The sequence below is a fragment of the Oncorhynchus clarkii genome, chromosome 17, assembly GCF_045791955.1.
Source record: "Oncorhynchus clarkii lewisi isolate Uvic-CL-2024 chromosome 17, UVic_Ocla_1.0, whole genome shotgun sequence".
NCBI classification, from domain to species: domain Eukaryota; kingdom Metazoa; phylum Chordata; class Actinopteri; order Salmoniformes; family Salmonidae; genus Oncorhynchus; species Oncorhynchus clarkii.
In genome coordinates, this window is record NC_092163.1 from 6,400,572 (window position 1) to 6,425,431 (window position 24,860).

The window sequence follows — 24,860 nt, forward strand, 5'->3', positions numbered from 1 at the left end:
ATATTTTCTCAACCCTTATTTTTCTTATCTACGTTGTTGGTTAAGGGCTTGTCAGTAAGCATTTCACGTTACGATCTACACCTGTTGTATTCAGCGCATGTGACAAATAATATTTGATTGTAACTAAATATGAAGTATGTCAGTTTCAATGTTACGGTCTGATGATTCAATTATATTTCTGAAACTCAGGCTGTGTGTGTTTATCTGCGTCATTCCTTGATCATTCCTTGTGCTTCCGTAGCTCAGTTGGTGGAGTATAGTGCTTGTTAAACCAGGGTTTGATTCCTGGGACCACCCATATGTAATGTGTTTGCACACATGACTGCAAATCCATTTGGATAAAAGTGTCTGCTAAATGGCAGATACATATATCCACTCAGAACAGCCTCAATTCGTCGGGGCATGGACTCTACAAGGTGTTGAAAGCATTCCACAGGGATGCTGGCCCATGTTGACTCCAATGCTTCCCACAAATGTGTCAAATTGGCTGGGTGTCCTTTGGGTGCAGTGGGGTCTCCTCAGAGGAGGAAGGGGAGGACCATATATTAAAACATTTAAAAGTGGTCCTTTTTAGATAAAACTATACTAAATATAATCACGTCACCAAATAATTTATTAAAACATACTATTTTGCATCCTCCTCTGGGTACATTGACTTCAATACAAAACCTTGGAGGCTCAAGGTTCTCCAGCCCTTCCATAGACTTACACAGTAATTATGACAACTTCCGGAGGACGTCCTCCAACCTATCAGAGCTCTTGCAGCATGAACTGACATGATGTCCAACCAATGAAAGGATCAGATAATGTATCTAGAACTGAAAGCATAAGCTACAGCTAGCTAGCACTGCAGTGCATAACATGTGGTGAGTAGTTGACTAAAAGAGATAAAAATACAATAGTTGAACAGTTTTGAACAAATTATTTTATTCCAAAATGAAGGAGAAGCGAGAGAGAGATATTTCGTCATTTATTTTCCACTTTCATTTTCACTTACTTAGCTAGCAAATGCAGCTATCTAGTTTAGCCTACTCAAACACTTGGCTCAAACAAAGGGATGCTATGTTAGCTAGCTGGCTATGACTATCCAACACAACACTAGAACTCTTCCAAGTCAAGGCTAGCCTTTGGTTTTACTAATTTATTGCCACTGGGACCCGCCAAGGTAAGTGCTAAACTGCTTACTGACTGTACACTGTAACGTTACTGCATGATTGTAGCAGGTTTACTCACGAGTTAGTTATTTTAGCTCTGTTGACTATGATGTTATTTTAGCTAATATGTTGACAACAATGTAAGCTGTGTGTTTCAGTTATGAAATGGTTTGGCTTGGAAAGGTTTTTTCTCCTGGTGACATACAGCTGATGTGTTGTGCATTGAAGTACAGAAACAAAGGGAGAAGGTGATAAGAGGAGAGCACATAGATGCAAGAAGGAATACAACGTGTCTGTAATGAAAGTGAACTGTGTTTATGCATGATCAGGGGTGTATTCATTCCGCCGATTCTGTTGACAAACGTTTAAATGGAACAAAACGGGGATAAACATACCTGAATTTGTCCAGTGATATCTCTATTTCAGCTAGATGCAGGCGAGAGTGTGCAAGGCAGTATTGAATGTGTCACTGTCTGTCTATGTGTCACTGTCTGTCATCGCTAAATTTTCTCTCGACCTGTGTGAACCTACATTCTAAACTTTCATTCATAGGCTAGGTTGCTACCTCATGATGGGTATAGGGACAATTAGAGTATCATGTAGTAGCCTAAACCTATTGCTGTTACATTGAACAGGGTGAGTGAAATATGAATGACAGTCGTCCAATATGCTGTAATAGAATTAAGGCCATGCTCATGAAAAAACAAATCGTCCTACCTCATCTTAAACGGCACTGACCTCCACTGTTACGGTGGTGGACCACTCTTGGTACACATGGGAAACTGTTGAGCTGAAAAACCCAGCAGCGTTGCAGTTCTTGACACAAACCGGTGCGCCTGGCACCTACTACCATACCCCGTGCAAAGTAACTTAAATATTTTGTCTTCCCCATTAACTCTCCAAATGGCACACATGCACAATCCATGTCTCATGTCTCAAGGCTTAAAAATCCTTGTTTAACCTGTCTCCCCCCTTCATCTACACGGATTGAAGTGGATTTAACTAGTGACATCAGTAAAGGATCATAGCTTTAGCCTGGATTCACCTAGTCTTTCTAAGTCATGGAAGGAGCAGCTGTTCTTAATGTTTTGTCTACCCAGTGTAAAGCACAACAGATAATCAAGTGCTATTTGCATGTGATGCATTTGTTCTGTTGTTTACAGGATGATTTGTATCCTATAGAGCGTGGCTTTAAGGGAAGAGTGTGGTCACATCTAGACAAAAACGATTGTGAATAATTAACAGAGTAAATGTGTATAAACACACTTCCTATTCATAGAAGTATTTATTCATCATCTACATATTCATATTACGCTTTTACGTCTGTGTACAGGAAAGTAGTAGTTGTATGACGAAAGAGAAAATATATCAGCTTATTGTTAAATAATTATGACGTTCTTTCCAATACAAAAAGTGTAGTAACTATTGTTTCCAAACTGCGTTACCCACTCCAGACAGCAGATGGAGACGAGCGTCTTTCAGGTGATGCTTCTTTCGTGACGTATAATGGACTGGACGGACGCTTCTTCAGGAACAACAAGGCGCCAACTCTTTCAACCTCGTCGGTAGCTTGCTAGCCAACATAAAACTGAAAGATTGACGTTTTAGACCATGCTAATGTACATTATCTAATCTCAGTGTTTTAAACGATTTTCGGTTAACGTATCAACTGGTTCAATTTGCAAACGTGTTAAAGATTGATACTGAGCCTAGCACTAGGCTAGACGCTAATGCTAGCTAGCTAGCTAACATCCCTGACCATGAGCTCACTAAACTACTCCTCCCTTACTAATGAAGAGGGGGTCTGCTGTATGGAGAAAGAATCTTTCAGAATGAAAAAGGAGGAAGAGGCTGTTATAGTGAAAGAAGAGAAAGAACCGTTTAGAGAGGAAGATGATGCTTTCTCAATAAAGATGAAGGAGGAAGACGTTTTGGGAGTGAAAGAGGAAGAGACAGAATATCAGATTAACACCAGTGAGTACTGTCTTCAACAGGGTCACAAACTATGCCGTTGTTGAACTAATGTGTGGTTTTAAAGTGGCATTCTACTGAAGTTCTACACTTGAATATGTTGTTCAGTACTATATAAATTGTTAAAGGGTCAATCTGCCATTGGTTCATATATTTTAGGGACTTTTCAATTAGATGTATTGAATTCTCCATGTGGCCTATATTGAAGTTCCCCTCATCTGGTATAACAGGCTTTTAAAATTCTATATTGGTGCATATTTTCTACTTAAAATAACAAAGGCCACCCATTTTGTGGAACGACCCTTTTACATTTGCATCACAAACAATATTTTAGGAAATCATGATGAAAGTGGCCATTTTAGACATATGCATGCCTCTTGTAAGACTCTATGATTGCAATAGATGGTCATAAGTTTACCATCTGTTTGATGTTCTCATTCACACAGGAGAGACACATGACTATCGTGGATCCTCTGGGAAGCCTCAACAACATCCTGATGCTGACGAGGAAGAGAAGAGTCTCTCCAGATCAGAACACCAGATGGTACAGCTTGGTCTGGTCTAGCATACAGCTTGGTCTGGTCTAGCATACAGCTTTCTCTATTGGGGTCTGGGCTGGGTTTCTGTAGAGCACTTCATGACAACAGTGACATCAGCATCCATAATGATGTGCGTCTGTGTCCCCTCTTTATGGTTACCAGGACAACGCTAGCCCTTCCACCCTCTCGGAGTCCCCGTGTCATGCCTCTCCTGTTAGCACCTTGCTGCTGGTGGACTGCAGGAAAACAATGGGGCTGAGTGGAACTGTGGGAGGAGGAGAAGAGAGGAAAGGATCAGATTTGACTCAAAGTAAGTGCTGTAGTTTAGTTTGAACAAATAAATAGATATATTCATTGGTATCTGTTACCACGACAACCAGCAGAGTTCTGTTCGTTGTCAGGAAGATAGACTGGTGGATATGGATGTTATGAATATCATAACACTGAAAAAAGATTCTGCCAATGAAAAGAGAGAAACCAATTGACCATATAAAACCTTGATAAAAGTTAGCTTTAGAGAGAAACCAATAGACCATATAAAACCTTGATGAAAGTCAGCTTTAGAGAGAAACCAATAGACCATATAAAACCTTGATGAAAGTCAGCTTTGGAGAGAAAGTTTCAAGATGATCCATTGTAAGGTGCTTGTTTTACAAAAACGTTTTCTCAAAACATTATGGATGTTACATTGCCTGTCCCAGTCAACCCCCCTATCTTTACTAGACTGTAGAACAGGCAAACTAAACTCAAGACACTGTTAATTAATTAACTAATACTGGAGGAAAGCTGTGATCAGGCTGCCTACTGCTTCAAACTGTAACCAGTGCCTGCAACCTGGTTCAGGTTATCAATCAACCTACCAGGGTAGTTACAAACAGTACAGAAATTGAATCAACATATTTTCATCATATCTTTACTATTGCTGCAGAAATGTGTTTTAAAGCAGTATCCAAATTCATCGGCTGTTGTGATCACAATATAGTAGTCATATCTAGGACAACCAAAGTTCCAAAAGGCTGGGCCTAATGTTCTATATAAGAGGTCATACAATTGTTTGTGGTGATTCCTATGTTGTTGATGTTATTAGGTTGTTTATTTTCACAGTAATTAACTCACGGACACTAGAGAAGCTTTAACCAAGTTTAATTATTCCCAAAGGTTCTGTACATCTGTAATTCAGACAACCCAACATTTGTTCCATCCAGATATATATCCCACTTAAGACACTCCTCCTTCTCTCCAATCCTTACATCTTATGGTTCCACAGGAAGAGAGTTTAGAGGGTAACAGGATACCAGACCTTTATCTCCCTGATGAGAATCTGTCCTGACCTCAACCTCTCCTTCATCTAATCCACAGATGTTCGTCTGCCTCCCCTGTTTCACACTTTGCTCTCCTCTCGTCCACCCAACACATTCCAAAGCCACCTGTCTTTCTTCAGAGAACCATTAACTTCTGACATAACAGCCAGTCTCTTTCACTTCCTATCACTTCTTTAATGTCTCCATGTTCAAAGTTTGGCCGATTCCAACAATGAAAACAATATTTGTTGGTCCGTGGTGTGTAATGACGAGCAACCAGACGCTGCCCTTGACACGTTTATGAAATTGCTTATCCCAGTTACTAATAAGCAAGCACCCATTAAGAAAATGACTAAAAACTGTTAAATCCACGTGGATTGATGAGGAATTTAAAAATGGTATGATGAAGAGGGAGGCAAAAGAGATGGCATATAGGTCTGGCTGAATAACTGATTGGCAAACCTATTGCAAATTGAGACATCATTTGACTAAACTGAATAAAAAGAAGAAACTACACTATGAAACAAAGATAAATGACATGAAGAATGATTGTAAAAAGCTTTGGAACACCTTCAATTGAATTTTGGGTCAAAAAATCAACAATGGCATGGTGTCTGACAACGTGGATGGAAAATGATTGAGGATAATAGCGGCCGATATTGCCAGTTCTATTCGCATTATCTTCAATTTAAGCCCACTAGAAAGTGTGTTCCCTAGTGAGACAGCATAGGATAACACAGCATTATCGGCATAATTCATCGTTCAGCTTTGTCTCCTAAAACATGATAGTTTTCTCAAACTCAGAACCATAAACCAATCCTCCAGGCATATATCAAATCCATCCTATCTTGACAAGATCACAGAGACACACTGACTGGCACACAGACATTGTGGAGCCAAGAGATACACGCTTGACCTCTCCCCTCTCTCCGGCCCAAACAACTTAGTCTTGACATAGAACAGATACTGCAACCCCGCCACAGTATTATACAAAAATAACATTCTGATGAGAAGTAACTTACAAACATATGATGAATATAAAACATCTTACCTATGTTACCAACCAATTCTGATTATTCCCCAACACCTGTCTAACAGAACACAGTGTTCTTTAATGGAAGCCTGTACAACAAAATCAAGGTAGAATCAGGAATTCCCCAGGGCAGCTGTTTGGCACCTTCTTTTTTCAATCTTTACCAACAACATGCCAGTGACATTTAAGTAAAGCCAGTGTGTCTATGTATGCGGATGACTCAACACTGTACACGTCAGCTACTACAGCGACTGAAATGACTGCAACATTTAACATAGAGCTGCAGTTAGTTTCAGAATGGGTGGCAAGGAATAAGTTAGTCCTAAATATTTCTGATTACCTTAAGTTACATGGCCTACTACGCTAATTCTGTAGCGGTGGGGGGTAAATATGAAGATTTTGTTGGTGCGCCAGGCAGGTATTAACCCTAGTTATTAAAGTTAGTTATTACCTATTATAACATTGTTATTATTATTATTAAATATTATTAAATCCGAAAGGATGAGAGTAGAATAGATAGTGATGCTTCCAGACACATTCTAAACATGGTGGAGACTTAGAGGACTGTAGCATCTAATGATGAAGCATTATGGAGTCTTAAAGGAGGACTGTAGCATCATGAGGTAGTCACCGGGAATTCATTTCAATTAACATGTGTGCCTTTTTTAGAAGTTGAGTTGTGGAATTTCTTTCCTTATAACCTGTTTGGGATAGGGGGCAGTATTTTCACGTCTGGATGAAAAGCGTTCCCAAAGTAAACTACCTGCTACCTGCCCAGAAGCTAGGATATGCATATAATTGGTAGGTTTGGATAGAAAACACTCTAAAGTTTCTAAAACTGTTAAAATAATGTCTGTGAGTATATCATAACTTATTTGGCAGGTGAAACCCAGAGGACAAACCATCCAGGAGGAATTTTTTGTTGTTGAGGTGACTCTGTTTTCAAATGGTTTTGTGTCGCACTTGGTTGCAGTTCCTATTGCTTCCACTAGATGTCAACAGTCTTTAGAAATTGGTTGATGTTTTTCTTTAGAGAAAGTTCTGCTATTCAGAACGAGGGTCCAGCCTAGTGCTCTCTAATGTTTTGATGCGCGCTCCAGGTCACGCGCTTCACATTGTTTTTATCCGGTATTGAACACAGTTTATCCCATCTTAAATTTTCTCGATTATTTACGTTTTAAAATACCTAAAGTTGGATTAGGAAAGTTGTTTCAAATATTTGGACAGCATTTACAGGTATCGTATTAGATATTTTGTAGTCATGCTGGGCGAGTTGAAACCAGTGTTTTTTTTTTAATCAAACGCGCCAAATAAATGGACATTTTGGAGATATAACGACGGAATTAATCGAACAAAAGGACCATTTGTGATGTTTATGGGACATATTGGAGTGCCAAAAGAAGAAGCTCTTCAAAGGTAAGGCACGAATTATATCGTTATTTCTGAGGTTTGTGTCGCGCCTGGCGGGTTGAAATATGATTGTCGTGTGTTTGTTTGATGGGGTGCTGTCCTCAGATAATCGCATGGTTCGCTTTTGCCGTAAAGCCTTTTTGAAATCTGACACGGTGGCTAGATTAACAAGAAGTTAAGCTTTGCACTTGTGAATGCATGAAAGTTAAATATTTCTAATAAATAAAAAAATACTTTGCACTCGGCAATTTCACAGGATGTTGTCAACGTTCCGCTAGCAGGTTTTATTGTGTTTTAACCTTTTGGAACTACTCCTCCCGGATCCGGGAGAATTGTCATCAACTACACTAATTAGCATAACGCAACGGACAAAAAATCTTACTAGAAAATATTCATTTTCATGAAATCACAAGTGAAATATAGTGAAACACAGCTTAGCCTTTTGTTAATCACCCTGTCATCTCAGATTTTGAAATTATGCTTTACAGCCAAAGCAAGACAAGCATTTGTGTAAGTTTATCGATAGCCTAGCATAGCATTATGTCAAGCTAGCAGCAGGGAGCTTGGTCACGAAAATCAGAAAAGCAATCAAATTTAATTGTTTACCTTTGATGAGCTTCAGATGTTTTCACCCACGAGACTCCCAGTTAGACAGCAAATGTTAATTTTGTTCCATAAAGATGATTTTTTATAGCCAAAATACCTCCGTTTATTCTTCACGTTTTGTTGAGAAATTCACCGGAAGTTGCGGTCGCGACAACGAAACTATGTCTAGTGACTGTAGACACATTAGGGAAGCCATAGAAAAAGGAATATGGTTGATATCCCTTTCAATGGTCAATAGGGAATTATAGGAACGCAGAGGTTTCAAAATAAGAGTCACTTCCTGATTGGATTTTTCTCAGGCTTTCGCCTGCAATGTCAGTTCTGTTATATTCACAGACAATATTTTTACAGTTTTGGTAACTTTATAGTGTTTTCTATCCTAAGCTGTCAATTATATGCATATTCTAGCACCTGGTCCTGAGAAATAGCCTGTTTACTTTGGGAACCTTATTTTTCCATAAATTAAAATAGTGCCCCCTAGCTTCAAGAGTTAATGTGCCATAACAGGTTTTAATGTGTTTGAGCCAATCAGTTGTGTTGCGACAAGGTAGGGGGGTATACAGAAGATAGCCCTATTGGGTTAAAGACGAAGTCCATATTATGTCAAGAACAGCTCAAATAAGCAAAGAGAAGCAACAGTCCATCATTACTTTAAAGACCACCACAAGAATGGAAGACCCAGAGTTACTTCTGATGCATAAGTTCATCAGAGTTACCAGCCTTAGAAATTGCAGCCCAAATAAATGCTTCACAAAGTTCAAGCAACATACACATCTCAACATCATCGGTTCAGAGGAGACTGCGTGAATCAGGCCTTCATGGACAAATTGCTGCAAGGAAACCACTACTAAAGCCCACCAATAAGAAGACTTGCTTGGGCCAAGAAACACGAGCAATGGACATTAGACCGGTGGATATCTGTCCTTGGGTTTGATGAGTCCAAATTTGAGATTTTTGGTTCCGAGCGTCATGTCTTTGTGAGACGAGGAGTAGATGAACAGATTATCTCCGCATGTGTGGTTCCCTCCGTGAAGCATGGAGGAGGAGATGTGATGGTGTGTGGGTGCTTTGCTATTGACAATGTCAGTGATTTATTTATTCAAGTCACACTTAACCAGCATGACTACCACAGCATTCTGCAGCGATATGCCATCCCATCTGGTTTGGGCTTAGTCCCACTGTCATTTGTTTTTCAACAGGACAATGACCCAACACACCTCCAGGCTGTGTAAGAGCTATTTGACCAAGAAGGAGTGCTGCATCAGATGACCTGGCCTCGACCTCACCCAAATCGAGATGATTTGGGATTAGTTGGATCGCAGAGTGAAGGAAAAGCAGCCTACAAGTTCTCAGCATATATGGGAACTCCTACAAGACTGTTGGAAAAGGATTCCAGTTGAAGCTGGTTGAGAGAAAGCAAGGGTGGCAACTTTTGAAGAATAAAATATATATTTTGATTTAACACTTGTGGTTACTACATGATTCCATGTGTTTTTTAATAATTTTGATGTCTTTATTATTCTACAATGTAGAAAATAGTAAAAATAAAGAAAAACCCTTGAATGAGTAGGTGAGTCCAAACTTTTGTCTGGTACTGTACTTTAAATTCCCTGACAACAGCTCCAGTGGACATTCCTGCAGTCAGCATGCCAATTGCCCGCTCCCTCAGAGATCTGTGGCATTGTTGTGTGACCAAACTGCACATTTTCGAGTAGCCTTTTATTACCCCCAGCACAGGGTGCACCTGTGTAACAATCACGCTGTTCAATCAGCTTCTTGATATGCCACACCTGTTAGGTGGATGGATTATCTTGGCAAAGAATAAATGTTGACTAACAGTGATGCTCATGAAACATCCAACACTTTACATGTTGCGTTTATATTTTTGTTTATTGTAGTTACTATCAGTTTTAGGAACATTTACCCAAATACTTCACCTTATTTTTTACTTTACCCAAAATATGACCTCAGCGATAATCAAAATGTTGAAAATCTGTGAATGTCTAAATAAGAAATTGGTCCAATTAAACAGCAATGTGTCGAACCCTTTCAACAACGGGGAGATGTTACTGATGTGCTTTGTATCTGCGACGTAAAAACAAGTTTTGGACTTCCACACAAAATTACTTTAGTTATTTTATGTTTAAGGAAGTGTGTAGGTCACATTATGTATCATACAGCTATGAAAGTTATATATTTATAACCACCTGTTCATTGGAATCCAGTGACGTTTGTGTCTTCAGTGTCCTAGAACTGTCTAGGTATTTGTGTTCTGACTTGTAAAACAGGATGAATAAAATAAGTAATGTAAACATAGCAGTAATTACCAGGAAGCTCTACAAAACTGGCCTCAGGTTATTGAGAGATCTGATTTAGGATTTACCCTCGGAGCAAGGTTGTTTTATCATGTGGTTTCATTCGGGTCTCTATTTAAAAATAACACTATCTTTGGCAGGAGAAAGACAGCGTTGTGGACAGCGTTTCAACCAAAAAGCAACCCTGAAACAACACGAGAGAATACACACAGGAGAGAAGCCTTACCACTGCTCCCAGTGTGGAAAGAGTTTTTACAATTTAGGGAACCTGAAACAACATGAAAGAATACACACAGGGGAGAAGCCTTACCACTGCTCCCAATGTGGAAGGTGTTTCAACCAATCGGGGGCGCTGAAACAACATGAGAGAATACACACAGGAGAGAAGCCTTACCACTGCTCCCAATGTGGAAGGTGTTTCAACCACTCGGGGGCGCTGAAACAGCATGAGAGAATACACACAGGAGAGAAGCCTTACCACTGCTCCCAGTGTGGAAAGTGTTTCAACCAGTCAGGGAAGCTGAAACAGCATGAGAGAATACACACAGGAGAGAAGCCTTACCACTGCTCCCAGTGTGGAAAGAGTTTTTACGATTTAGGGAACCTGAAACAACATGAGAGAATACACACAGGAGAGAAGCCTTACCACTGCTCCCAGTGTGGAAAGTGTTTCAGCCATTCAGGGAAGCTGGAACAGCATGAGAGAATACACACTGGAGAGAAGCCTTACCACTGCTCCCATTGTGGAAAGTGTTTCAACCGGAAAGCATGCCTGAACCAACACGAGAGAATACACACAGGAGAGAAGCCTTACCACTGCTCCCATTGTGGAAAGCGTTTCAACCAGAGAGGAAACCTGAAAAAACATGAGAATACACACAGGAGAGAAGCCTTACCACTGCTCCCAGGGTGCAAACCATTTGCCCATTTAGGAAGCCTGAAAGAACACATTAGACTGCACACAAAGGAGAAGGCTTAGAAAAGCTCAGACTGTGGGAAAACATATTACTCATAAGTCACTTAAACATCATTAGAGAATTCACACAGGAGAGAGAAATGACTTCTCTTACCGTGTATGTTGATATTTCACATCACATTGACTTAAAATTCATCAGAGAACATACACAGTGCTCCCGTTGTCTTATATTGTTGACTGACAATGTGTTTACCTGTCTTTACCATATGCAATTAAATGGTACAGGGTATACTCAAACATATATTTGTTTGTTTCTATTAGAAAACATGAAGTGAATATGGAGTCTGTCAGTTTGAATATAAAGGAGATCAGGTTCCTTGTTTTAAATTGTCCTTTTTTAAAACTCTGTGTGTTTATCTGGGTGTGTCATTCCTCCAGCACTACAGATAATCAAGTGATATTTGGATGTGATGCATTAGTTCCATTGTTGACATTTGCATTGTTGGCCCACTGATGATTTAATGAAATGAAAATGTTCAGACTCTGTAATGGAAAATGTTAATTGTTTGTGTGTCCACATAACTGAGTATGTGACTAACCTTGTGAAACTGTCCTATTATAAGCTCCTGTTCTTGGGAGTATCATTCTGTGTTGCAAACCAATTTGCACCTGCATCCTTGTATGAATAAAGTCCCGCCCAGGAACAGGAAACTATAAAGATATGTGCTCATCACCCAATGCTTCAGGAATTCAGACTGTCTACACTGCAGTGTGTAACTCTGTTATTCTCTCTGAGCTCAGAAATAAAGAATCTTGGTTTGACTTGGACTCCAGCAGATCCTGATTTTATAATATCCACCACAACTCTCCCAAGGATTGCTGTTTATCATTGTCTCAATGAAGAGTTCCTCTTTCGACTTTCCTGGGGGCATTTACAACGCTCCCATTGGTTGAATAAACATTGTTACCCGATTGATGAGATTATTATGGATGAGAGCAATTATTTTATTTGTCAAATGGCAACCAAGCATCGGTCATCATGTCACCAGATTAAGACCCTCAAAATGTATTGGAATTGAGCATCAAGCTCATCACATGTATTTTCACCACCCTGTGAAGTTCATAACTTATTTCATCTGTAGCCTAATAAACTACATGGTTTTCCAAGTTTTAGAGGGAGGACCACACAACATATCATCACGTGACTCCAAGTTAACTAAGACATGATGGTTATTATATAAATATTTGTACATAAAGGAGTTTCCATCGCCATTTCTCACTAAAACGTTTTTACTGACACAACCCACCATGTCAGACAAACTAACATATCGTCTGTCGCCATTTATAAAAATGTTCAGGCATAACCTGTTTCCATCAGCCCAGTCATTACTTTTGAAATGGTTGGATCAATATCCACCTTCATGATATGGATGAAGCCTGATTTGGAATGTCTGAGTAGTTCTATATGATGTCATAATTCACCCCTCTGATAATCAAGTGATATTTGGAATGTCTGAGTAGTTCTATCTGATGTCATAATACACCCCTCTGATAGTGATACATTTGTTACTTACAGGGCACCACTGCCCCTGACCAGCTGAATGCAGGTGGGCTCTCCTGTCAACATGGGGCTCCTGCTGCAGGTAGCCTAGCGGTTAACAGTGTTGGGCCAGTAACTGAAAGATCCCTTGTTTGAATCCCAGAGAGGACTAGGTGGAAAATCTGTCAATGTGCCCTTGAGGGCTGCAACAGGAGCCTCATGTTGACAGGAGAGCCCACCTGCACTCAGCTGGCCAGGTGTCTTAACAGGAACAAGCTTGGCACACCTGTATTTTTTCCCATTCTTCTCTGCAGATCCTCTCAACCTCTGTCAGGTTGGATGGGGAGCGTCGCTGCACAGCAATTTTCAGGTCTCTCCAGAGATGTTTGATCGGGTTCAAGTCCAGGCTCTGGCTGGGCCACACAAGGACATTCAGAGACTTGTCCCGAAGCCACTTCTGCGTTGTCCTTTGTCTGTGTGCTTAGGGTTGTTGTTCTGTTGGAAGGTGAACCTTTGCCCCAGTCTGAGGTCCTGAGTGCTCTGGAGCAGGTTTTCATCAATTATCTCTCTGTACTTTATTTTTATTTAATTTATTTATTATTGAACCTTTATTTAACTTGGCAAGTCAGTTAAGAACAAATTCTTATTTACAACGGCGGCCAACCAAAAGGCAAAAGGCCTCCTATGGTGGCTGGGATTCAAAACAAGGATACATCCCTAACCAAGGTCCTTCTTCAGTGGCTTCTTCCTTGCTGAGCGGCCTTTCAGGTTATGTTGATATAGGACTCATTTTACTATGGATATAGATATTTTTGTACCTGTTTCCTCCAGCATCTTCACAAGTCCTTTGCTGTTGTTCTGGGACTGGTTTGCACTTTTCGCACCAACGTATGTTGATCTCTAGGAGACAGAACAAGTCTCCTTCCTGAGCGGTATGACCGCTGTGTGGTCCCATGGTGTTTATACTTGCATATACTATAGTTTGTCAACAAGACGTTTGTGGAGTGGTTGAAAACCGAGTTTTAATGACTCCAACCTAAGTGTATGTAAACATCCCTTGTATAGCCTCCACTCTGTACTGGTACCCCCTGTATATAGTCTCCACATTGACTCGGTACTGGTACCTCCTGTATATAGCCTCCACATTGACTCTGTACTGGTACCCCCTGTATATAGTCTCCACATTGACTCGGTACTGGTACCTCCTGTATATAGTCTCCACATTGACTCGGTACTGGTACCCCCTGTATATTGTCTCCACATTGACTCTGTACTGGTACCCCCCGTATATAGTCTCCACATTGACTCTGTACTGGTACCTCCTGTATATTGACTCTGTACTGGTACCTCCTGTATATAGCCTCCACATTGACACTGTACTGGTACCTCCTCTATATATATCCTCTGATTGAGAACCAATCTAGGCAACCATAGACTTACCTAGACACCTAACATGAACACAACCCCATAAATCGAATAAACCCCTAGACAAGACGAAACACATAAATCACCCATGTCACACCCTGGCCTAACCAAAATAATAAAGAAAACAAAGATAACTAAGGCTAGGGCGTGACAATACCTCCCCCCCCCCCCCCCCAAAGGTGCGGACTCCCGGCCGCACACCTAAACCCATAGGCGAGGGCCTGGGTGGGCGTCTGTCCACTGTGGCGGGACGTGGACGCCACTCTACCATAGTCTTAGTCCGCTTTCTTAGCGTCATTTGAGTGGCGACCCTCGCCGCCGACCTTGGCCTAGTAACCCTAACAAAGGGCCCACCTGGACTGAGGGCTGCCTCATTACTGAGGAAGCTCAGGACCGAGGGGTAGCTCAGGTAATGTCTACACCTCAGGCCTGAGCTACCCCTCGGTACTGAGCTACTTTTTAAAACTTTTTATTTTGGGAATATTTTCTCAACCCTTATTTTTCTTATCTACGTTGTTGGTTAAGGGCTTGTCAGTAAGCATTTCACGTTAAGATCTACACCTGTTGTATTCAGCGCATGTGACAAATAATATTTGATTGTAACTAAATATGCAGTTTCAATGTTACGGTCTTTGATACAATTATATTTCTGAAACTCAGGCTGTGTGTGTTTATCTGCGTCATTCCTTGATCATTCCTTGTGGTCCTGTAGCTCAGTTGGTGGAGTATAGTGCTTGTTAAACCAGGGTTTGATTCCTGGGACCACCCATATGTAATGTGTTTGCACACATGACTGCAAATCCCTTTGTGTAAAAGTGTCTGCTAAATTGCAGATGTATCCACTGATTATACCAAACATCTGGAACACCTTCCTAATATGGAGTTGGACCCTCCCCTTTTCCCCTCAGAACAGCCTCAATTCGTCGGGGCATGGACTCTACAAGGTGTCGAAAGCATTCCACAGGGATGCTGGCCCATGTTGACTCCAATGCTTCCCAAAATTGTGTCAAGTTGTCTGGGTGTCCTTTGGGTGCAGTGGGGTCTCCTCAGAGGAGGAAGGGGAGAACCATCGTCCTCAGTTATTTTCAGAAAAATTAAAATGGTAAAATATTTAAAAGTGGTCCTTTTTAGATGAAACCATACTAAATATAATCACGTCACCAAATAATTTATTAAAACATACTATTTTGCATCCTCCTCTGGATACAATGACTTCAATACAAAACCTTGGAGGATTATGGTTCTCAAGGCTTCCATAGACTTACACAGTTATTATGACAACTTCCGGAGGACATCCTCCAACCCATCAGAGCTCTTGCTGCATGAACTGACATGATGTCCAACCAATGAAAGGATCAGAGAATGAATCTAGTACTGAAAGCATAAGCTACAGCTAGCTAGCACTGCAGTGCATAACATGTGGTGAGTAGTTGACTAAAAGAGAGAAAAATACAATAGTTGAACAGTTTTGAACAAATTATTTTATTCCAAAATGAAGGAGAAGCGAGAGAGAGATATTTTGTCATTTATTTTCCACTTTCAGTTTCACTTACTTAGCTAGCAAATGCAGCTATCTAGTTTAGTCTACTCAAACACTTGGCTCAAACAGAGGGATGCTATGTTAGCTAGCTGGCTATGACTATCCAACACAACACTGGAACTCTTCCAAGTCAAGGCTAGCTTTTGGTTTTACTAATTTATTGCCACTGGGACCCGCCAAGGTAAGTGCTAAACTGCTTACTGACTGTACACTGTAACGTTACTGCATGATTGTAGCAGGTTTACTAACAAATTAGTTATATTAGCTCTGTTGACTATGATGTTATTTCAGCTAATATGGTGACAACAATGTAAGCTGTGTGTAGCAGTTATGAAATGGTTTGGCTTGGAAAGGTTTTTTCTCCTGGTGACATACAGCTGATGTGTTGTGCATTGAAGTACAGAAACAAAGGGAGAAGGTGATAAGAGGAGAGCACATAGATGCAAGAAGTAATGAAAGTGAACTGTGTTTATGCATGATCAGGGGTGTTTTCATTCCGCCGATTCTGTTGACAAACGTTTAAATGGAACAAAACGGGGATAAACATACCTGAATTTGTCCAGTGATATCTCTATTTCAGCTAGATGCAGGCGAGAGTGTGCAAGGCAGTATTGAATGTGTCACTGTCTGTCTATGTGTCACTGTCTGTCATCGCTAAATTTTCTCTCGACCTGTGTGAACCTACATTCTAAACTTTCATTCATAGGCTAGGTTGCTACCTCATGATGGGTATAGGGACAATTAGAGTATCATGTAGTAGCCTAAACCTATTGCTGTTACATTGAACAGGGTGAGTGAAATATGAATGACAGTCGTCCAATATGCTGTAATAGAATTAAGGCCATGCTCATGAAAAAACAAATCGTCCTGCCTCATCTTAAACGGCACTGACCTCCACTGTTTGGGTGGTGGACCACTCTTGGTACACATGGGAAACTGTTGAGCTGAAAAACCCAGCAGCGTTGCAGTTCTTGACACAAACTGGCGTGCCTGGCACCTACTACCATGCCCCGTGCAAAGTAACTTAAATATTTTGTCTTCCCCATTAACTCTCTAAATGGCACACATGCACAATCCATGTCTCATGTCTCAAGGCTTAAAAATGTCACTGTCTGTTAACCTGTCTCCCCCCTTCATCTACACGGATTGAAGTGGATTTAACTAGTGACATCAGTAAGGGATCATAGCTTTAGCCTGGATTCACCTGGTCTTTCTAAGTCATGGAAGGAGCAGCTGTTCTTAATGTTTTGTCTACCCAGTGTATAGCACTACAGATAATCAAGTGCTATTTGCATGTGATGCATTTGTTCTGTTGTTTACAGGATGATTTGTATCTTATAGAGCGTGGCTTTAAGGGAATAGTATGGTCACATCTAGACAAAAAATAATGTGAAAAATGAACAGAGAAAATGTATATCAACACACTACCTATTCATAGAAGTATTTATTAATCATCTACATATTAATATTGAGCTTCTACGTCAGTGTACAGGAACTTATTATTTGGAAGAGAAAATGTATCAGCTTATTGTTAAATAATTATGACGTTCTTTCCAATACAAAAAGTGTTGTAACTATTGTTTCCAAACTGCGTTACCCACTCCAGCCAGCAGATGGCGATGAGCGTCTTTCAGGTGATGATTCTTCCGTGACGTATAATGGACTGGCCGGGACCCTTCTTCAGGAACAACAAGGCGCCAACTCTTCCAACCACGTCGGTAGCTTGCTAGCCAACATAAAAGTGAAAGATTGACGCTTTAGACCATGTTAATGTACATTATCTAATCTCAGTGTTTTAAACACAGTTCTGTTGACGTATTAACTGGTTAACTGTAACCTAATTTGCAAACTTGTTAAAGATTGATGCTGAGCCTAGCACTAGGCTAGTCGCTAATGCTAACTAGCTAGCTAACATCCCTGACCATGAGCTCATTAAAGTACTCATCCCCTGCTAAAGAAGAGGAGGTCTGCTGTTTGGAGAAAGAAGTTCTGGCGCTGAACATTGAAGAAGAGGATGAGGTTACAGTGAAAGAAGAGAAAGAAGCTTTTAGAATGAAAAAGGAGGAAGATGAGGCTGTTACAGTGAAGGAAGAAGATGCTGTTATAGTGGAAGAACATTTCAGAATGAAAAAGGAGGAAGAGGAGACTGTTATAGTGAAGGAAGAAGATTTCAGAATGAAAAAGGAGGAAGAGGAGGCTGTTATAGTGATAGAAGAGAAAGAACCGTTTAGAGAGGAACAGGATGATATCTCAATAAAGGTGAAGGAGGAAGACGTTTTTGGAGTGAAAGAGGAAGAGACAGAATATCAGATTAACACCAGTGAGTACTGTCTTCAACAGGGACACAAACTATGCCGTTGTTGAACTAATGTGTGGTTTTAAAGTGGCATTCTACTGAAGTTCTACACTTGAATATGTTGTTCAGTACTGTAGGAATTGTTAAAGGGTCAATCTGCCATTGGTTCATATATTTTAGGGACTTTTCAATTAGATGTATTGAATTCTCCATGTTGTCTATATTAAAGTTCCCCTCATCTAGTATAACAGGCTTTTAAAATTCAATATTGAAGCATATGTTCTACTTAAAATATCAAAGGGAGTTTACTACTCATTTTGATGTTCTCGTTCACACAGGAGAGAGACATGACTATGGTGGATCCTCTGGGGAGCCTCAACAACATCCTGATGCTGACGAGGCAGAGAAGAGTCTCTCCAGATCAGAACACCAGATGGTACAGCTTGGTCTGGACGAGCAAACAGCTTTCTCTCGCTTGTGGGCTGGGTTTCTGTAAAGCACTTTATGACAACAGTGACATCAGCATCCATAATGATGTGCGTCTGTGTCCCCTCTTTATGGTTAGCAGGACAACACTTGCCCTTCCTCCCTCCCGGAGTCCCTGTATCGTGCCTCTCCCGGTAGCACCTTACTGCTGGGTATGAAGAGGTTGTCTGTGCTGCTGGTGGACTGCAGGAAAACAACAGGGCTGAGTGGAACTGTGAGAGGAGGAGAAGAGATGAAAGGATCAGATTTGACACATCAAAGTAAGTAGTTTAGTTTGAACAAATACAATCGATCTGCCCACTGGTATCTGTTACCAGGACAACCAGCAGAGTTCTGTTAGTTGACAGGAAGATAGAGTAGTGTATATGGATGTTATGAATATCATAACACTGAAAAAGGATTCTGCCAATGAAAAGAGAGAAACCAATAGACCATATAAAACCTTGATTAAAGTCAGCTTTAGAGAGAAAGTTTCAAGATGATCCAATGTAAGGTGCTTGTTTTACAAAAACTTTTCCTTAAAACATTATGGATGTTACATTGCCTGTCCCAGTCAACCCCCCTATCTTTACTAGACTGTAGAACAGGCAAACTAAACTCAAGACTTTGGTCATTAATTAACTAATACTGGAGGAAAGCTGTGATCAGGCTGCCTACTCAAGCAAAAGCTTCAAACTGTAACCAGTGCCGGCAACCTGGTTCAGGTTATCAATCAACCTACCAGGGTAGTTACAAACAGTAGAGGAATGAAATCATCAACATGGTTTGATCATATCTTTACTATTGCTGCATAAATGGGTTTTAAAGCAGTATCCAGATCCACCAGATGTAGTGATCACAATATAGTAGCCATGTCTAGGAAAACCACCGTTCCAAAGGCTGGGACTAATATTGTGTATAAGAGGTCATACATTTTTTTGTAGTGATTCCTATGTTGTTGATGTAAATAATATTTGTTGGTCCGTGGTGTGTAATGATGAGCAACCAGACACTGCCCTTGACACGTTTGAAACTGCTTATCCCAGTTACTAATAAGCATGCACCCATTAAGAAAATGACTGTAAAAACGGTTGAATCCACATGAATTGATGAGGAATTTAAAAAATGGTATGATGAAGAGGGAGGCAAAAGAGATGGCAAATAGGTCTGGCTGAATAACTGATTGGCAAACCTATTGCAAATTGAGACATCATTTGACTAAACTGAGTAAAAAGAATAAAGTACACAATGAAACAAAGATAAATTACATGAAGAATGATTGTAAAAAATCTTTGGAGAATCTTCAATTAAATGTTGTGCAAATAAAATCAACAATGACAAGTCAGGATAATAGCGGCCGATATTGCCATTCCTATTTGCCTTGTCTTTAATTTAAGCCTACTAGAAAGTGTGTGCCCTCAGGCCTGGAGGGAAGCTAAAGTCATTCCACTACCCAAGAATAGTAAAGCTGCCTTTACTGGCTTAAATAGCTGACCAATCAGACTGTTACCAACCCTTACAATTTTTGGGAAAAAAATATTTGACCAGATACACTGCTATTTTACAGTAAACAAATATAGACTTTTAGCTTATAGGGAAGTTCATTCAACAAGCACAGCACTTGCAAATGACTGATTGGCTGAGCGAAATTGATGATAAAAATGGCTTTACACCCCCTGCTATATTGTGGATAAAGAGTTTTTCTTTTAAAATGTAACCTTTATTTAACTAGGCAAGTCAGTTAAGAACAAATTAATTTTTTTCAATGACGGCCTAGGACTGCCTTGTTCAGGGGCAGAACGACAGAGTTTTACCTTGTCAACTCGGGGATTCAATCCAGCAATCTCTCGGTTACTGGCCTACCGCTCTAACCACTAGGCTACCTGCCGCCCCAGAGCTACCTGTCTAACGGAACACAAAGAGTGTTCTTTAATGGAAGCCTGTACAACAAAATCAAGGTAGAATCAGGAATTCCCCAGGGCAGCTGTTTGGCACTCACTTTTTTTCAATCTTTACCAACAACATGCCAGTGACATTTGAGTAAAGCCAGTGTGTCTATGTATGCGAATGACTCAACATTGTACACGTCAGCTACTACAGCGACTGAAATGACTGCAACATTTAACACAGAGCTGCAGTTAGTTTCAGAATGGGTGGCAAGGAATACATATTTCTGATTACCTTAAGTTACATGGCCTACTACGCTAATTCTGTAGCGGTATTGTTAGAGGGGGGTAAATATGAAGATTTTGTTGGGGCGCCAGGCAGGTATTAACCCTAGTTATTAAAGTTAGTTATTACCTATTATAACATTATTATTATTATTATTATTAAATATTATTAAAACCGAAAGGATGAGAGTAGAATAGATAGAGTAGCGCTTCCAGACACATTCTAAACATGATGGAGACTTAAAGGAGGACTGTAACATCTAATGATGAAACATTATGGAGTCTTAAAGGAGGACTGTAGCATCTAATGATGAAACATTATGGAGTCTTAAAGGAGGACTGTAGCATCTAATGATGAAACATTATGGAGTCTTAAAGGAGGACTGTAGCATCATGAGGTAGTCACCGGGAATGAATTTCAATTAATTGCCTTTTTAGAAGTTAAGTTGTGGAATTTCTTTCCCTATAACCTGTTTGGGATAGTGGGCAGTATTTTCACGTCCGGATGAAAAGCGTTCCCAAAGTAAACTACCTGCTACTCAGGCCCAGAAGCTAGGATATTTATATAATTGGTAGATTCGGATAGAGAACACCCTAAGGTTTCTAAAACTGTAAAAATAATGTCTGTGAGTTTAACATAACTTATTTGGCAGGTGAAACCCCGTGGACAAACCATCCAGGAGGAATTTTTTGTTGTTGAGGTGACTCTGTTTTCAAATGGTTTTGTGTGGCACTTGGTTGCAGTTCCTATTGCTTCCACTAGATGTCAACAGTCTTTAGAAATTGGTTGATGTTTTTCTTTAGAGAAATGAAGAAGTTCGGCTATTCAGAACGAGGGTCCAGCCTAGTGCTCTCTAATGTTTTGATGCGCACTCCAGGTCACGCGCTTCACGTTGTTTTTATCCGGTATTGAACACAGTTTATCCCATCTTAAATTTTCTCGATTATTTATGTTTTAAAATACCTAAAGTTAGATTAGGAAAGTTGTTTGAAATGTTTGGACAGCGTTTACAGGTAACTTATTAGATATTTTGTAGTCATGCTGGGTGAGTTGGAACCAGTGTTTTTTTTAATCAAATGCACCAAATAAATGGACATTTTGGAGATATAACGACGGAATTAATTGAACAAAAGGACCATTTGTGATGTTTATGGGACATATTGGAGTGCCAAAAGAAGAAGCTCTTCAAAGGTAAGGCACAAATTATATTGTTATTTCTGAGGTTTGTGTCGCGCCTGGCGGGTTGAAATATGATTGTCATGTGTTTGTTTGATGGGGTGCTGTCCTCAGATAATCGCATGGTTTGCTTTTGCCGCAAAGCCTTTCTGAAATCTGACACGGTGGCTAGATTAACAAGAAGTTAAGCTTTGCACTTGTGAATGCATGAAAGTTAAATATTTCAAATATATAAATATTTTGCACTCTGCAATTTCACCGGATGTTGTCAACGTTCCACTAGCAGGTTTTAATGTGTTTTAACCTTTTGGAACTACTCCTCCCGTTTCCGGGAGAATTGTCATCAACTACACTAATTAGCATAACGCAACAGACAAACATTCTTACTAGAAAATATTCATGAAATCACAAGTGAAATATAGTGAAACACAGCTTAGCCTTTTGTTAATCACCCTGTCATCTCAGATTTTGAAATTATGCTTTACAGCCAAAGCAAGACAAGCATTTGTGTAAGTTTATCGATAGCCTAGCATAGCATTATGTCCAGCTAGCAGCAGGGAGCTTGGTCACGAAAATCAGAAAAGCAATCCAATTAAATCGTTTACCTTTGAGCTTCGGATGTTTTCACTCGCGAGACTTCCAGTTAGACAGCAAATGTTCATTTTGTTCCATAAAGATTATTTTTTATAGCCAAAATACCTCCGTTTATTCTTCACGTTTTGTTGAGAAATCCACCGGAAGTTGTGATCACGACAACGCCGAAAAAAAACTCCAAATTAGATCCATAATATCGACAGAAACATGGCAAATGTTTTTTATAATCAATCCTCAAGGTGTTTTTCAAATATCTATTCGATAATATATCAATGGCCGCCTTTGTCTATTACGCACAAATCACTCTGAGAGCCACCACCTGACCACTGACGCAATGTTGTCGTTCACGCTCATTTTTCAAAATAAAAGCCTGAAACTATGTCTAGTGACCGAAGACACATTAGGGAAGCCATATAAAAAGGAATCTGGTTGATATCCCTTTCAATGGTAAATAGGGATGCATAGGAATGCAGAGGCTTCAAAATAAGAGTCACTTCCTGATTGGATTTTTCTCAGGCTTTCGCCTGCAATATCAGTTCTGTTATATTCACAGACAATATTTTTACAGTTTTGGTAACTTTAGAGTGTTTTCTATCCTAAGCTGTCAATTATATGCATATTCTTGTACCTGGTCCTGAGAAATAGCCCGTTTACTTTGGGAACGTTATTTTTCCATAAATTAAAATAGTGCCCCCTAGTTTCAAGAGTTAATGTGCCATAACAGGTTTTAATGTGTTTGAGCCAATCAGTTGTGTTGTGACAAGGTAGGGGGGTATACAGAAGATAGCCCTATTGGGTAAAAGGTGAAGTCCATATTATGTCAAGAACAGCTCAAATAAGCAAAGAGAAGCAACAGTCCATCATTACTTTAAGGACCACCACAAGAATGGAAGACCCAGAGTTACTTCTGATGCATAAGTTCATTAGAGTTACCAGACTTAGAAATTGCAACCCAAATAAATGCTTCACAAAGTTCAAGCAAGAGACACATCTCAACATCATCGGTTCAGAGGAGACTGCGTGAAACAGGCCTTCATGGTCGAATTTCTGCAAGGAAACCACTACTAAAGGACACCAATAAGAAGAAGAGACTTGCTTGGGCCAAGAAACACGAGCAATGGACATTAGACCGGTGGATATCTGTCCTTGGGTCTGATGAGTCCAAATTTGAGATTTTTGGATCCGAGCGTCATGTCTTTGTGAGACGAGGAGTAGATGAACAGATTATCTCCGCATGTGTGGTTCCCACCGTGAAGCATGGAGGAGGAGATGTGATGGTGTGCGGGTGCTTTGCTATTGACAATGTCAGTGATTTATTTATTCAAGTCACACTTAACCATTCCACCAGCATTCTGCTGTGGTATCAGCGATAATCAAAATGTTGAAAATCTGTGAATGTCTAAATAAGAAATTGGTCCATTTAAACAGCAATGTGTCGAACCCTTTCAACAACGGGGAGATGTTACTGATGTGCTTTGTATCTTCGATGTAAAAACAAGTTTTGGATTTCCACACAAAATGACTTCTTTAGTTATTTGATGTTTAAGGAAGTGTGTAGGTCACATTCTGTATCATACAGCTATGAAAGTTATATATTTAGAACCACCTGTTCAATTGGAATCCAGCGACGTCTGTGTCTTCAGTGTCCTAGAACTGTCTAGGTTTTTGTGTTCTGACTTGTAAAACAGGATGAATAAAATAAGTAATGTAAACATAGCAGTAATTACCAGGAAGCTCTACATTTGTTTTAAAATCACACTAAGATTGTTAAAACAGGTTGTTTTATCATGTGGAGGACATGAGAGGATTCACACAGGAGTGAAGCCTCACCATTGCTCCCAGTGTGGAAAGAGTTTTATGCAGTTAGGTATCCTCAAAGATCATTTGCGAATACACACAGGGGAGAAGCCTTTCCTTTGTGCCCAGTGTGGAAAGAGTTTTAGCCAGTCAGGAAACCTGAAAGTGCATGAGCGAATTCACACAGGGAAGAAATCTTACCACTGATCCCAGCGTGCAATGCGTTTTTACCCAATTAGGACACCTGAAAGAAGACATGAGACCGCACACGGGGGAGAAGCTTTACAAATGTTCAGACTGGGGGGAAGGCATTTTACTCATCAGAATCCACACAGGAGAGAATGTTTACTTGTTTATATATAAATATTTCTGGATTTGTTTTCCTCATTTTGTCTGTGATAGTTGTAGTGTACCTATGATGAAAATTACAGGCCTCTCTCATCTTTTTAAGTGAATTTGCACAATTGGTGGCTGACTAAATACTTTTTTTGCCCCACTAAGTGTATGTAAACTTCCAACTTCAAATGTATATTATTTGAAATGCTAATCCTTTGCACACGAATGCTCACTCATTCAGGAATAATTGCAGTCAATATATATTTACGCCGTT

General features: G+C 40.0%; 1 pseudogene; it reads left to right on the top strand.

Moving 5' to 3' along the window:
• The first annotated feature begins 2,905 nt into the window (after window positions 1-2,905).
• On the top strand, window positions 2,906-11,199 carry LOC139370151 (zinc finger protein 135-like; annotated as a pseudogene).
• The last annotated feature ends 13,661 nt before the right edge of the window (window positions 11,200-24,860 follow it).